At 39.1% G+C, this 16,652-nt stretch overlaps 1 pseudogene; it reads left to right on the plus strand.

Annotated features, from left to right (window-relative positions):
* Positions 1–247: 247 nt before the first annotated feature.
* Positions 248–2,395, plus strand: LOC142433546 (signal recognition particle subunit SRP72-like; annotated as a pseudogene).
* Positions 2,396–16,652: the final 14,257 nt, after the last annotated feature.

The following is a 16,652-nucleotide window of genomic DNA, read 5'->3' on the forward strand; positions in this document are numbered from 1 at the left end:
ACTGGTTTACAGTAAAGGAAGGGCTCAGCTTGTTGTTAAGACAAGTAAGTATATGGCTGGAAAGTTCAAAGGAAAGAGCAAGAGCTGGTTTCTGATTACTTATAGAAGAGAATGCACCAAAGATGAACTTGAAAATTACCTTTGAATGAATATTAAGATAAATTTTAGTGACCATACTAATTATTCCTTACCAAACTATATTTGCTTGTTACATATGATTCTTTAAAAATTCAAGGGTAGCTCCAACATGGCAAGGAGTGCTGGCAGTGGGGGTATTCCAATGCCAGAGCTCTATAGTGAAGCTAACTATTATGGTCAGAATAGCAACTTCACGTTTGCCATCAAGATTGTCAACAAGACCTTGCAGGTCAACAAGGATAGTATAAATGGCCTGCACTGTAACATGTTATGCCTTAGGAAAAATGGAAGTTTCAAAGAATCCTTGAATGTCATCAATTCACACCAAACTGTTAGCCAATAATTCTCCTTCCATTGAGAAGGAATATTGCAAGTAAGGCTTAACAGAATTGAGAATGCCTTGAAGACAAAAGAAAGTGCCACACAGCAGACAAATTAAAGGATCTTTAGGGACAAGTACTGTACCAGTTGGGATGTTATGATGCATGCTTAGCTGTGTACAGATAGATTCTCCAAAGCTCCCAAAATGATTCTGATGATGAAAAAAAAACATTTTCAAGCATTTGTTGCAGCACCAAGCAATTGGGACAAAGGGGTTCCAGATTTGGGTCTCCAAAAATGCACATATGAATTGTGCTATAATGCTGTGTGTGTTCTGATTGAACAAGGCCAGCTGAGCCAGGGCATGAGAGTCCTACCCAAAAAAACTGAAGATTGTTGCTGCCGTTCACAATCAGAAGACTCTGCTAGGACTAAGGAAGACTCACAGGCAAAACTGACCATCACTCATGGTCAGGTATCCTATATCCTGAAGTTTTAGGGTCATACAGAGGAAATTCTGCAAATTTACAATCAGATAATAAAACTAAAGCTAACAGATGCAGGATTTCTAGCTGTAAATGCAAATAACATCGTTACCATTGACAAGAACCAAATGCCTTTGACTCCAAGAAGGTGAAATTAACCAATGCAGAAGTAGAGTTTAAGCTTTCCAAGAAATAAATACAAGCTATAGAATTTAACAAAGGTATATGTGTTATGTACACAAGCCAGGCCAAACAATGCTGTAAAATATCCTCCAGTGTATAGTCCCAAAGTCCTGAGTATTTCCTGCCTGTCTTAATCCAGGCTGCCCAGCTCTGCTTTGAAAAGCAGCAATGAAAGCAATGGAGCAGTTTCGGGAATTTTCAGATCAGCATCCAGAAAGTGCAGCTGAGATTACTCTGACCGTGGAACAGCTGCACACTTCCCAAGGTAATGTTTCCACAGAATGTCTAGTATTGAGAAGCATAGAGGGGTTAAGACATAACCCAGGTATGGTGTTTGCATTAGTGACCGCGTACAACCAGGAGAAAAATATCGATAGTAACACCGAGGGCTTCACACAATCTATCCGGTGGTATCAACCTCCTCAGCCTAAATCTGCTGCTTATGTGTCTTTCAGGAGAGGAGCTGCAAACTCCAACCTCAAATAGGGGAATGAGAATGAGGCAAGCAGTGACCTAACATAGCTGTGGAAATAAAATCCAAATGACGATCATATTCTGGCACAGTTTAGTTCTGCTTACTCACTTGTAGATCCTTTGTCATATAGTATGACTCTCCAAGTTGATGTCAAGGCTCTTGAAAATGCGGGTGCTACGTGCATTTGGAAGAAGGGCAGAAAAGTTGCTGGAGAGAATCAACCGAAGTAGCAAGGTCAAGGAGATCTGAAAAAGAGAGAAAAAAATGGAAAACCACCTAAGAATTATGAGCCCAAAGTTACCACAGATCCAGAAAGACGGTTAACAATGTGAGTTGATATAATGTGAGTAACGAAGGGTCTTAATGCCACGACCCTTTAATACAGTTCATGCTGTGACGCCCCAACCCTAAAATTATTTTCATTGCTACTTTAGAGCTGTAATTTTGCAACTGTTACAAATCGGGTGACCCCTGTGAAAGGGTCATTTGACCCCCAAAGGGGTTGCGACCCACAGGTTGAGAACCGCTGATCTAGAGGAAAGAAGAATAGTAAAAAGAAGGATAAGATTGGCAAAGGGGCCTTGGGAGCAATGGAGGGTCTTTATCTGAACTGGCTGCCAGCAAAAGTGCGAGCAGCCCTCGCACCTCCCCAAGACCTGGCAGTGCAGCAACAGTATGTGCCTCTAAAAGCAATATCACACCCCCATGACATCAGAAACCTGCAGGGGCTGCAGCAACTAAACAGAAACAGCAATAGGAAACGAAGAAATGGTGTAAATGTGGCTTGTGTTAGAATATTCTTATTGCGGGCAATTTTTAAGCCAGTCTCATTGGTACTAGGGCCACGATCAAGGTAACACAGCACAGAACCGCTCCCTACTTCACCCCTACATTTTCACTCCATTCTTTTCTTGTGCATCAAATAGGAATAGAAAAACCATCTTCCTCCATTGTGATGCCTACTCAGACTTGCCCTTTTTGTACCATCTATCTTTGCACAGAGAATGAGGACACAAAATAATTGAACATTAATCCACCTTGTTATCTGTTGTTTGTTTTACCTTTATATTCTGATCTACTCTTTCTTCGCTTCTACAAACAAGGCATGTTATCTAAGTTTTTTTCAGGATTTACTCTTTCAACTACAATCTGAAGGTACTTGTTCCTATTCAAATCACACTTACATTATAACTTGGGAAACTGAAAGTGGAATCTTCTGAGCATTCCAATTATCTGCTTCTGAATATCATGGAATAGAAAGGGACCTTACTAATAAAATGACTAAAAATAAATAAAAAATAAAGGGTATACATACACTAACCAAATTATTTTGAAAATTTAAGAAAGTAAATTAATATAGTCTGTAAGAAAATGTTATAATATAAGCTAAACTAATATTTATTGTTTGGATAGGTCATCAAGAAAGATAAGTCTCTACAAGTGGACATTAGGTTTTGTAATGGAGAGGATCATTGAGATGAATAGATAAAAAAGGCCAAAGCAATTATGAAGATGGTAAAAGAGCGTGAGTTGGGGCTGACTCAATGGCAAGTAACACAAATACTCATTGTGCATAGTGTACGACTAATGTGCAGAGGTGAAAAAATATATTACAAGCAGATTACCACTCTAGCAATACAGTTAAGATATGATCCCATCGACAAGAGGAAATCAAAAGGAAATAGAGGAAAGAACTGGAAGGCAAAGGACATTTATAAAGGCCTAAATATAGGCATGTAAATATGTAAATATATATATATAATGATAGGGAAAATGTTCTATTATATATACTTATAGGTTAATTATTAAGGTAGCAGACAGACATTGGCCCTTTACTCAAACACTACCTCAATGCAAGAACACTTTGTTCTAAAAACCAGCATTATGTGATGCTCACCTTTCCAACACAGTTGCTGTAGACAAAATAGGTGCACAAGTAAATGTGGTGACGAAAATTGATGGTGCCTGGCTATCAAAGGATATAGCATCTGGGGTCTTAGAGGATTGCAGATAAATAAGTGGTCATCTAGCTGAGAAGCAACAAAGGCCACATGGAAGAAGTACACCAGCCTGTGTGATCATGAGGTGTCAAAGGGATCAGGTATTAGGCATCAAAATCCCAGAATCAAAAATTATATCTATGTGAATGAGGGGAGGCGAGGAGTGGATACCTGTGGTATTTACATAATCTGGTGTCATTTTGAAGATTAAGAGTGTAGGGGTGGAGTCTAGGCTGTCAATCAGGATATATCCAATGAGGCCTCTGTGTGGGCATTGCCTTCTCCTGAGAATTCTGGGGTTCCTGAATTTCCTTCTCAGAGGCAGGAGACACCATCTCCCTCTCTGCTCACTTCCTGCAATAAATCCCTGAGGAGAAGCCCATAGAATTACTCTGATGCAGCCCTGGGAACTGAAGGAGCCACATGGAGGCCTCTGCCAGCACTGAAATGCTTACAACACCACTGGATGCAAAGATTTTCTACCCACTTACCTGTGATCTTCCTACATGCGGCATCATAGCATGTGTTTTGTGAGCCTGAGAGGACTTTATATATTGCTATTGGACATATGGGTTAATATCAGATTTATGGGCTTGATCTGGACTGAGTTGGGATGCTTTCTTAATGTACAATTACACTTTATATAAAACTCTCTCGTATACACATGAGTTTCTATGGATTTGTTTCTGTAGTCCACCCAGACTAATACAAGACTCAAAGTTCATCTGTAGACAATTGGACATCCCCCTACAGAAGGTTCACAAGCAAGAGATGGACCAGTCAGGGTAGAGTATAGTACCAATGAAACATACAACTTTCTTCTAGTTATTTAATGCTTCCTCCCCCAACCTCCCACCCACACTCCCATGACTTCCATTCTACCGTATAAATCGAGCTAGACCAGAGCATGTACACTGGTACAGATTAGAGACGGAAACACAGGGAATCTGGGACAGATAAGCCCCTCAGGACCAATAATGAGAGTAGTGTTATCGGAGGGTAAGGGGAAGGTAAGGGGAGAAAAAGGGAACCGATGGCAATGATCTACCTATAATCCCTCCCAGGGGGACAGACATCAGAAAAGTGGGTGAAGAGAGACAATGATTGGAATAAGACATGAAAAATATAAATTATCAAGAACTCATGAGGGAAGGAGAGTGGGGGAGGGGGAAATGAGCTGATATAAAGGGCTCAAGTAGAAAGAAAATGTTTTGAAAAGGATGATGGCAACATATATACAAAGGTGATTGACACAATGGAGAGATGGATGGATTTTGATAAGAGCTGCAAAAGGCCCCCAATAAAATGATTTAAATTTAAAAAGATATCCCATCTATTTTAAATGATAATAATATGAGATTCTTAACTTAAACCAGGATTAATTTTAAAATTAATGATGTGGCTGTTGCTGTTCTGTGCCATCTAGTCAGTTACAGTCCATAGCAAACTTACACACAGCAGAAGGAACCACTGCCTGCTCCTGTGCCATCCATGGCATCCTCACAATCCTTCCTATGACGAAGGCCATACTGTAGCCACTACCACTAAATCAATCTACCTCCCTGAGGACCTTCCTATTTTTGGATGCCTCTCTCTTTTATCTAACATGATCAGGGTATGTAAGACAAAGCCTCCCCTTCCTTGCCACTAAGGAGCACTTATGCCGTACTTCTACAAGACAGAGAGGCTTATCCTTTTAGCTGCCCACAGTATGTTCCATATTGGTCTTCTTTGGTTTTCTTTATTCAATGTCCAAATGTCACATGCATATGAGGCAATTTAAAATACCATAGCTTGTTTGAAGCACATCTTATCCCTCAAAATAATATCCTTCTTATTCAAAACTCTTAAGGCGATTTTGGAGTTCAGGCCAGATTCAGAAGAGGACATGGATATCACTGCTGATGTCAGATGAACCTTGGCCACAAGCAAAAAATACCAGTAAGATGTTCATTTGTGTTTTATAGACTAGGCAAAATCATTGACTGGATGGACCATAACAAACCATGGATAACTTTGAGAAGAATGGGAATTCCAGTACAATTAACTGTGCTGCAGTAAAACTTGTACATGGTTCAAGAGGCAATTGTGCAAACTGAAGAAGAAGATACTGCATGGCTAAAATTGGGAAAGGTGGATTCAGGTTGCATTATTTAAACTGTGTGCTGAGTAAAAATAAACTCATAGAAACTGGATTTTATGAAAAATAATGTGGCATCAGAATTTGAGGAAAGCTTATTAACAACCCGAGATATTCCGATAACACAACCTTGTTTGCTGAAAGTGAGGAGAACTTGAAGCACTTGCTGATAAAGATTAAGGATTACAGTCTTTAGTATGGATTATAAATCAATGTAAAGAAGACCAAAATCCTCACAACTGGACCAATAAGTGACAGGATGATAAATAGGGAAAAGGTTGAAGTCAAGAATTTTGCTTAGTTGGATCCACAATCAATGTTCATGGAAGCAGCAGTCAAGAGATCAAAAACAAGATTAATTAGGTAAATCTGCTGCACAAAATCTCTCCAGATTATTGAAAAGCAAGGGTATTACATTGAAGATTCAGGTGCATCTGACCCAAGCCATGATATTTTCCATTTCCTCACATGCATGTGAAAGTTGGACATGGAATAAGAAGACTGAAGGAGAATCTATGCATTTGAATTGTGTTACTGGCAGAAAATATTGAAAGTATCATGGACTGCTAAAAGAATAAGCAGATCCTTCTTGGAAGTACATCCAGAGTGCCCCTTAGAGTAAAGGTTGGTGAGACTTTGTCTTAGGTATTTTGGGCATGTTGTTAGGAGCGACCAGTCTCTAGAGAAGGACATCATGTTTGGTAAAGCGGAGGGGCAGTGAAAAATAGGAAGTCCCTCAGTGAGATGGATTGACACCATGGCTGCCACATGGGTTGAGGCATAGGAACTATTGTGAAGATGGCACATGACCAGGAAGTGTTTTGTGCATTTTTGCATAGAGTTATTATGGGTCGAGTCTGAATCGATAGGACCTAACAACAAGAACAACAAAGAGATTTTGTGCAGCAGATTTATCTAATGTAACACATATTTTGATCTCTTCAATGCTGCTTGCATGTACATAACTGTGGATCCACGCAAGACAAAATCCTTGGCAACTTCAGCCCTTTCTCCATTTTTTATGATGTTGCCTATTGATCCAGTTTTAAAGATTCTGGCGTTTATGTGGATTCAACATTCATAATAAAGACTACAATCTTGATCTTCATTAGCAAGTGCTTCAAGTCCTCTCAGTTTCAGCAAGCAGAGTTGTGTTAACACAGGTTGTTAATAAGCCTTCCTCCAATCCTGATGTGACGCTCTTCTTCATATAGCCCAGATTCTATGATTATTTGCTCATCATATAGATTTAATAAATATGGTTAGATGATACAACTGTGTTACCCATATTTCCTGATATTAAATCATAAAGTATTCCATTGTTCTGTACACACAACTTCCTCTTGTTCCATGTACAAGCTCCTCATGAGAACAATCAAGCGTTCTGGAATTCCCATTCTTTTCAAGGCTATCTATAGTTTCTTATGATTCACAAAGTCAAATGACTTTGTGTAGTCAATAAAACACACCTTTCTAGTATTCTCTGCTTTCCGTCAAGATCCATTTTACATCAGCAATTATATTCCGCATTCCACATTCTCTTCTGGAGCCAACCTAACTCTATGGAAGCTCCCTGTGAATGCATTGGTGCAACCTTTGTTGAACGATCTTCAGCAAAATTTTACTGGCATGTGTTATCAATGGTATTGTTCTATAGCTTAAGCCTTCTGTTGGATCACCTTGCTTTAGAATGGGTACATATATGGATCTCTTCCAGTCAGTTACCCAAGTACCTGTTGTCCGAAATTTCTGGCATAGATTAGTGGTGCTTCATCAGTCTGTCAAAATATTTCCATTGGTATCCCATCAATTCCTGGACTCTTGTTTTTGGCCATGTTTTCCAGCTTGAACTTCTTTCTTCAGTACCATTGGTACTTGCTCACACTCTCCCTCCTGAAATGGTTGAATGTCCATAAGCACTTTTTGGTATAGTGACTCTGTGTGTTCTCTCTATCTTCTTCCACTGATCCCTGTATCATTCAATATTTTGCACACACAGGAGGAAGGTAAAAGGAAACAGGGAAAATATAGGAAGTGAAGCTATAGATAGAGGAATAAACATAGGTGTGTACTTATGTAAATATATGGATTCATAAAAATAGATGTATTGGCTTATGTACATGTATACTTATATGGCAACACGTTGAGGAAATGGATGGATTTTGGACCTCTGCCCAAGTCCTCCCTCAATGCAAGAACACGTTGTTCTAACAACCTGACATTCTATGATGCACACCCTCCCAACACAATCACTGAAGACAAAATAGGTTCATAAGAAACTGTGGTGAAGAAAACCTGCCTATCAAAAGATATAACATCTGGGGTCTTAAAGGCTTGAAGGTAAACAAGTGCCCATCTAGCAGAGAAGCAACAAGTCCATATGGAAGAAGCACACTAGCCTGTGTGATTATGAGGTGTACACGGAATCAGTTAACGGGCACCATAAGACCCCAATCAAAACAAAAACCCACATATTGTTGAGAACAAGATGGGGGAGGTTGGAACAGAGACACCAAACTCATCTGTAGATAATACGACATCCCCTGACAGAAGGGTCACAGGAAAAGGATGAGTCAAACAGGGTGCAGTATTGCACTGAAAAAACACACAATATTCCTCTTGTTCTTTGATGCTTCCTCCACTCCCCCACCCCCACTATCATGACTTTAGTCCTGCCTTTCAGTTCTGGCTAGACCAGAGTATGTACACTGGTACAGATAAGGGCTCAGGACACATTGAATCCAGGTCAGATAAATCCCCCAGGAACAGAAAGGAGAGTAATGATACCAGGAAGGTTGAGGGAAGGTGGGGGGAGGGGTACCTGATAAAAAAGATCAATTAATAACCCCCAGGGGGATAAACAACAGAAAGGTAGGTGAAGGGAAAGAGTAGTTGGCGTAAGACATTACAATAATAATAATTTATAATTTATCAAAGGGTCATGAGAGTGGGAGGGGGTTGAAAGGAAGGAAAAAAGAAGAGCTGATACCAAGGGCTCAAATAGAAAGTGAATGATTAGAAAATGATGATGGCAACATATTTACAAATATGCTTGATAAAGCTGATGTATGGAATGGTATAAGAACTACAAGAGCCCCTCAATAAAATGATTTTAAAAATATTTTGCCCACAAAATCTTTCAATACTGCAACCCGCGCCTTGATTTTTTTTTCTTGAGTTATTTCAGCTTAAGATATGCTGAGCATGTTCTTCCTTTTAGGGTTTCTAATTCTCGGTTTTTGCACATTTCATTATAATATTTGACTTTTTCTTCTCAAGTTGCCATTTGAAACTTTGTATTGAGCTATTTTACTTCATCATTTCTTCCATGTTCTTTAGCTACTCTACGGTTAAGGGTACAATTCAGTGTTTTCTGACATCCATGCTGATCATTTCTTTCTTTGCAGTCTTTCTAATGATTTTTTGCTTTTTTCATGAAGATTGTCCACGATGTCTTCCAATAATTCATCAGGTTTTCTTATATTAACCAGAGCGTCAACTTTTTTCTTGAAATTCAGGTGGGTTGAATTCAAGGTGGTATTTTGGTGCTCATGGACTTGTTTCAAGTCTCTTCAGATTAACCTGAATTTACATATGAGTAGTGATGATCTGCTCCTCAGTCCACCCGTGCTCTGGTTTAAGCTGCAAATATTGAGCTTCTCCATCTACTCTTCCCACAAATGTATCCAATGCCATTTTTTAATTAATAGTAGTACATGCTATAAACTTATGAAAGAATGGTTTGATCAAGTTACTCATCGGGTGACTGATTCAGTAGTCATAGTGAATTTTAACTGGGGTGTTAGAGGATAAGCACGGTGAATTTTAATTGGGGTGTTAGAGGATCCAGAAAGCAAGGATAGTTAGAGGGTTATTGTTCTAACCCAGTAATGAATACAATAGGATATTAATTACTATAGTGGCAAAGAACACTGAAAGAAGGTTACTGATGAAAGATATAATTAAGAAAATGATATAATTTTTTGTTCTTTCATGTCTGATACCTGGTCCCTTCGGCACATCATGATCACACAGACTACAGTGTTTCTTCATTGTGGGCTTTGTTGCTTCTGAGATAATTGGCCACTTCTTTACCTTCAAGTCTTTAAGACCCTAGACACTATATCTTTTGATAGCCAGGCTCCATCAGCCTTCGCCACATTTGCTTATACACCCATTTGTCTTCAATGATTGCATCGGGAAGATGAGCAAGTAATTATATGATTTTTAGTTCTTTGATGCCGGATAACTGATCCCTACGGCACTTCGTGATCACACAGGCTGGTGTGCTTCTTCCATATCAGCTTTGTTGCTTCTCAGCTAGATGACTGCTTGTTTACCTTTAAGTCTTTAATACCCTAGATGCTATATCTTTTGAAAGCCAGGCTCCATCAGCTTTCTTCACCACATTTGCTTATGCACCCACTTTGTCTTCGGATTGCTGAAGATAAAGCAGACGAATAAGCAAATTTGGTGAAGAAAGCCAATGGTGTCCAGCTATCAAAATATATGATGTCTGGCTCAGAAACAACAATGCCCGCATAGAAGAAGCACACCAGCCTGTGTGATCACGAGGTGTCGATCGCATCAGGTATCACACATCAAAGAACAAAAAATCAGGGTGAGTGCAGAGTGGAGACCCAAAACCTATCTGTAGAAAACTGGACATCCCATTACAGAAGGGTTGCGGGGAGGAGACGAGCCAGTCAGGGTGCAGTATAGCACTGATGAAATATACAACTTTCCTCTAGTTCTTTAATGCTTCCTCCTCATCCTACCCATGCCACTATCATGATCCCAATATTACCTTATAAATACGGATACACTAGAGGATGTACCTTGGCATAGATAAGAGCTGGAAACACAGGAAATCCAGGACTGATAACCCCCTGAGTATCAATATTGAGAGTAGAGATAACAGGAGGGGGAGGGGAAGGTGGGGGGAGAATGGTGTTACCCATCACAATGATCTACATATAACCCCCTCCCTGGGGGCTGTGCATACCCAAAGAAAGGAAAAGTCATTTAAAATGACAGGAAAGAAAGAAAATAAAATTGATTTCAGACGAGACTTTGAAACTTGCTTTTTAACGTAGAGAAGCTGAATAAAGGAAATAATTACATAAAATATCTAAACAAAAAAGAAGTTAAACAAGAATGAAAATAATTAAATGGGGAAAATTTTGAGTTAAAAAACTAAAAGGGAAGAATAGGCTTGTAAGTTTTCAAGTTCAACTCATAAATTTCAATATTGGATATTTCTATTGGCAAGATCAAGGGAAGGTGGAAAGAGTAAAGCTAAACTTTATCCTAAAAAGAACTAGTAATGCATCAGGAAATGATGGGATAAAAATTAAGGTTTTTCATAAATGGATACAATGCTGAAAGCACAGATTGCTTTCAACTATGCTAAGATATTTGTGCAAGGTTTTGAGCTTCGAACCTGTGGTTAGCAACCCAAAACTTACATCTGAGAGCACTGCCATGTTCCTTGCAATAATGGTAGGAGACTGAACGATACTATTTTGAAAAAAATACAAATAAAAACTCAACAAACAGAACTAAATAACAATTAGCAAGCTTGACCCTGCATTTGACGCAGCAACAGTACGCTCTACATTATTTTACAGTGCATATGGAACATTTGCCAGACTAGGTCATGTGTTAGGCCCCAAAGAAAATCTCAATACATTTTAAAACATTGATATACAACACAGGATATTTCCAAGTTAATATGCTATAAAACTAGAAACGAACACTAGAAAGATCAAGAGGAAAATCACACACAAGAGAATTATATAACACTCTGCTTAGGAAATGCAGGCTTATATAAGAAACAAAAAAGGAAGAGGGGGTAGAATACTTTGAATCAAATGAAATTGAAAGCATAGCATACCAAAACTTTTGGGATACAGTCAAAGGAATGTACAGAGGACAATTTACAGCAACAAATACCATCACAAAAAGGAAAAAGAACTAAAATCTACACCTTAACCAAACCCTCCAACAATTCCAAGTCCAGCCCGACTAAAAGGGTAAATAAATTTATTTTTGAATCAGAAGTAATGTTAGTCAAAATGATCTCTAAACATAATGATTATTTTTATTTTCAAAAACGTCATATATAATACCCTAATAATCTTTAGATATTGTGTCATATACCAAAATTACCAAGTATCTAAACACTTGAATTAAGCTTTATAGGTAAAGAGAGTAATTCTCCCAGTTAAACCCATTGGTTTTATACTGCTCTATTTAAAAGAAAGGAAGTTGGGCGGGGTTTGGGGGTCACTCGATGGAAGGGTTCCTTCATCTGTGCAGTTTGGAATTCCAGAAACACCGCCCTAGTTCCTAGGAATCTTGTGTAATTGAGAGTCCAACCCAGTGTCCAGCATGAGCTGGAGCCTAAGCCCAACCAGAAATCTGGCCGTGAGGACCCGGTGTGGCATTGCTGTGGTGTCTTGAGATAAGGCCGGGGGTCTCTGTGGAGAGTGGAGTGGCAGTCGAGAAGACATCCGGATACTGGAACATACGTTCCATAGGAAACTCCCTTCCCTCAGCCCAGCCCCTCACCCCCTTCCTGGCCCTGTTAACCTCCCCCTGCCCATCGGGTGGCCCCAATGACTGAGCCAGGCGGCATCCATGTAGCTGTCAGCCCCTATACTACTTACTGCCTTTTGATTTTCCTTCTGGCTAATCGTGGGTTTTCCTAGGGACGTTTGATCAAAATGGGTTGAACATGACGACTCAGCCACTAGGGGCCTCTGGGCCCCTTGAGCTTGGGAGGACAGCCTCATGTAGTCCTTCTGGGTGACTGGAGAGGCCGCCCTGGAGGTGTCCTCAGACCTGATGCAGGAAGGTCAGGGACAAAGGCTAGTGAGGCTGCACGGAGCCGGGCAGTTGTTGTGTACAAGGCTTTCCGGGGGACTTTCTTAATGAGATATTTGTATTTATTTCCAGACCAATAAATTTGTAACTTTGCAAAAAAATTTAAATAAATAAAAGAAAGGAAGTTGACAACAAGAAAGCCATTGAAATAACTAAAATTAAAACATAACATTATGGGCTTGTTGCTTTATGTTAGAGGAAACAATAACGTGTGAATCTGCGCTCAGTGCCATTGAGTCAGTTTTTTCTTGGTACCCTACAGAAAAAAAGGAGAACTCCCTCTGAGCGTTTCTTAGACTTAAGCTTCTCTTCAACTCTAACTGCATTCCCCCCAATTTGCCTTAGTTACTCTCTGATTAAGAGCAGATTTTAGCGTCTCTTCATATATTTATGCTGATCTTTTCTTTCTTTCCTATCTTATAATGACTGCTTTCTTCATGTGTGATGTTCTTCAGGTCACCCCACAGCTCATCAGGTCTTCTGTCATTATTGTGCTCAATGCGACAAATTTCAAAATTCCTTTGTTATCTGTCAATTAGTAGGCCCCCTCAAAAGCAAGTCAAGTCCAATGACTACAAAGTCCAACTTGGGAGGGCCTTCCTTGCCTCTCCCTGAACTCAGATTTTCAGCTTTAATCTGAAGGTTCATTTCAGATCGCATAATCTTCACGGAGTATGTTTAATGCTAAACAGGCAACATTGTGCTTTCTTTTTCCTCTGGGTGACATATGGTGACATATTTTCCTCTTGGTGTGACATATGGAAAATCTTTACATCTTACAAAGAAAAAATCTAGGTAGACTGAGGCCTAGATCCTTATTGGTAGAAAAGAAACTCTGCTAATTCATGATTAGCAATATAATCCAGGACGGGTACTCTTTTTTTTTTTTTTCACCTTTCAGGTTTTTATTGGTTCTCTCCAGGACGGCCACTCTTACTGGAGTTGATATGAAATAATATTAAGTGTTTTTCCTAAGGGCAGACTGCTCTGCCTTAGATTACTCAATAACAGAGTGAAGTCCCCTTCTCAGAGACAGACATACCTTAAGGCTGAAAAAAGTGGTAAATGGCTTGCTTGGGTTACACTAAATTTGATGAAAGCCAGAAGCAGGACAGAATTATTAACAAATATTAAACTAAATGTATTAAAGTAGTATACAAGGATAAAACAATAAGTCTTGGTCTCTCTAAGAATGACAAGTGGCCTGAAGCATTTGTTTATGCCTAAGTAACAACAGTAGTAGTTATATTACACAGCTTAAAAACATGAAGCCATTGGAATGTATGATATATGGATTATGTTAACAGAATAGTAAATACATAAGTTGAAAAACATAACAACATTATAACTAGTCACTTTTATTTCCTTTCAGCATTTTAGCCCATGCTGAAGCTTTCAACTCAGTTTTTAAGGTGATCTTCATTCAGGAGTTTTGCTGTTGTTACGTGGTGTCAAGTTAGTAGCATTTCACAGTCGCTCTAGCGACAAAATGAAACACTGCCCATTCCTGCATCATCCTGACAATTGCTGCTGTGGGAGCCCACCATCGCAACTACTGTGTCAATCCCATTGTTCAAGGACCTTCCTCTTTTTAACTTCCCTTCTACTTTATCAAACATGACGTCTTTTTCCATGCACTGATTTTTCCTGACAACTTGTCCAAAGTATGTGAGACAAGGACCTGCCATCCTTGCTTCTATAGAGCATTCTGGTTCCTCCAAAATAGACTTGTTTTTCTTTTGGCAGCTGTGTTAGTCTGGGTAGACTAGAGAAAAAAGTCCATAGACACTCATATGTGTATAAGAACGAGCTTTTTATAAAGAGCAGTTGAATATTGAGAAACTATCCCAGTCCAGATCAAGTCCATAAGTCTGATATTAGCCCATATTTCTGATACCATTCTATAAAGTCCTCTTCAAACTCACAGAACATACAATGACGCCAAATGCAGGAAGATCACAGGCCAGTGGGTGGGAAGTCTTGTGGATCCAGTGACATTGTAAGCATCTCAGTGTTGGCAGGGTTCTCCACATGGTTTCTCCAGTTCCAGAGGTGTGGATCCATCAGCCTCTCTCCAGGTGTCTTCTCCACAGGGATGTCTGTCAGGGAGTGAGCTGAGAGAGAGTGTCTTCCACCTCTAAGGAGGAATACTGGAGTTCCAAGGATCCTCAGGAGAAGGCCATGTCCACAGAGAGGCCTCATTGGCTATTACCTGATTGACAGGCTAGACTCCACAACTTCACTCATAATCCTCTCAAATTGATGAATGATTTTATAACTACCACAGCAACCATGGTACTTTCAATACCCTTTGCCAGCATCATAATTCAAATGCATTGATTCTTCTTCAGTCTTCCTTATTCAATGTCCAAATATCATATGCCTATGAGGTGATTGAAAATATGGCTTGGGTCAGGCACAGCTCAGTACTCAAGGAAACATTTTGGCTTTTATGATTTCAAAGAGATCTTTTACATAAGGTTTACCTAATGTAATGTATTCTTTGGTCTCGTGATTGCTGATTTTATGAGTATTGGTTGTATAGACAAGCAAGACAAGGCTTTTCATCCTCTGCCCAGGGATAGAAAGGAATAATGCAATCATTGAGAAGAGTGAAACTATCTTATTTCTTACTGTTGACCACTTGAGTCCATGTGGCTAGTAGGAGAACATCTCTAGGTTTTTGAGATTTGACTTTCATTGTTGCTGTATTTTAATTTTTAGGTTAGACACAGTGCCAAGACTTCAGACCTATGCCCAGAAGTAGCACAGGATTGGCTTCTTCACCTTTAGTTCACTAAAATCAAGTTTATAAGCTGATAAATGACACCATTTCCAAGGGAAGAAACCTTGCAGATTTAAACAAAAAGAATTTGGCCTGGAAGTCTTCTAAGGAAATCATAATGAGCATTATTGGTATGAGATAAATATGTCATTTTGAGGAGTAAACTGAACTTAACCCAAGCCATGACATTTTCAATCACATTATAGGCATGGAACAGGTGGACATTGAATAAAGAAGTCCAAAGAGGAATTGATGCATTTGGATTCTGGTCTTGATAGAGAATATTGAATATTCCATGAGTGCTATGTGTGGCAGAAGAACAAACAAATCTGTCTTAAGAGAAGTACAACCCAAATATTCCTTAGATATGAGGATGGCAAGAATTTGTCTAATGTACATTGAACATATTATCAAAGAACAACAATACTTGGAAAAGGATATCATGCTTAGTAGACCATCAAAAAAGACGACCATTCTCCAAGAGACCGGCTGACACTGTGGCTGCAACATAACACCAACAATGAGCACAGCACAGGACCAGGCTGTAAACAAGTTCACTATGAGTTCAAACAGACTGAATGGGACCTAACAACTGACACACTGTCATGGACAGTTTTTAGCAGAGCCTCCATATTAAGACAAACTAGGAAAAGGGGGCAATGAAAAATTATCTACTGCAAAGCTTACTCACAGAAGATGAGACACTTTGGTGGAAAGGCACTCAAAATAGGTCTCAGAAAGAGTAGCCTCTTGGCAGTAGAGTTGATTTTAATGACTTGAATGGAGAAAAGCTACTGAGACCTAGAAATACAGTTGTGGCATTATTAAAATATAGATAATTGGAACATGGAAGGAATCAAGGTGAGAGTAGGAAAATTGAGAGTAAGCAAAAATGAAATTACCTGAATAAAATCAATGTCGTTGGTATTAGTGAGCTGAAATGAACTGGCTTTGGCACTTTTTGTCTGACAATTCTATATTTTTTATGCAGAGAATGGCATAATGGAGAGGAATAGCTTCATATTAATTGTCAATAAGAACATTTCAAAATTTTTCTTAAAATAGAATGTCATCTTTGATAAGAAAATATCCATAAACCTACAGGAAACACAAGTTAGTGTAACTATAATTCAAATTTGCACACCAACCATTGAAGCTAATGATGAAGAAACTTAAGAATTTTACCAATTCTGCAATATGAACCTCACAAAATATGCAATCAAGGTGTATTGATAAT

Source organism: Tenrec ecaudatus, chromosome X (assembly GCF_050624435.1).
Source record: "Tenrec ecaudatus isolate mTenEca1 chromosome X, mTenEca1.hap1, whole genome shotgun sequence".
In the NCBI taxonomy this organism is placed as follows: domain Eukaryota; kingdom Metazoa; phylum Chordata; class Mammalia; order Afrosoricida; family Tenrecidae; genus Tenrec; species Tenrec ecaudatus.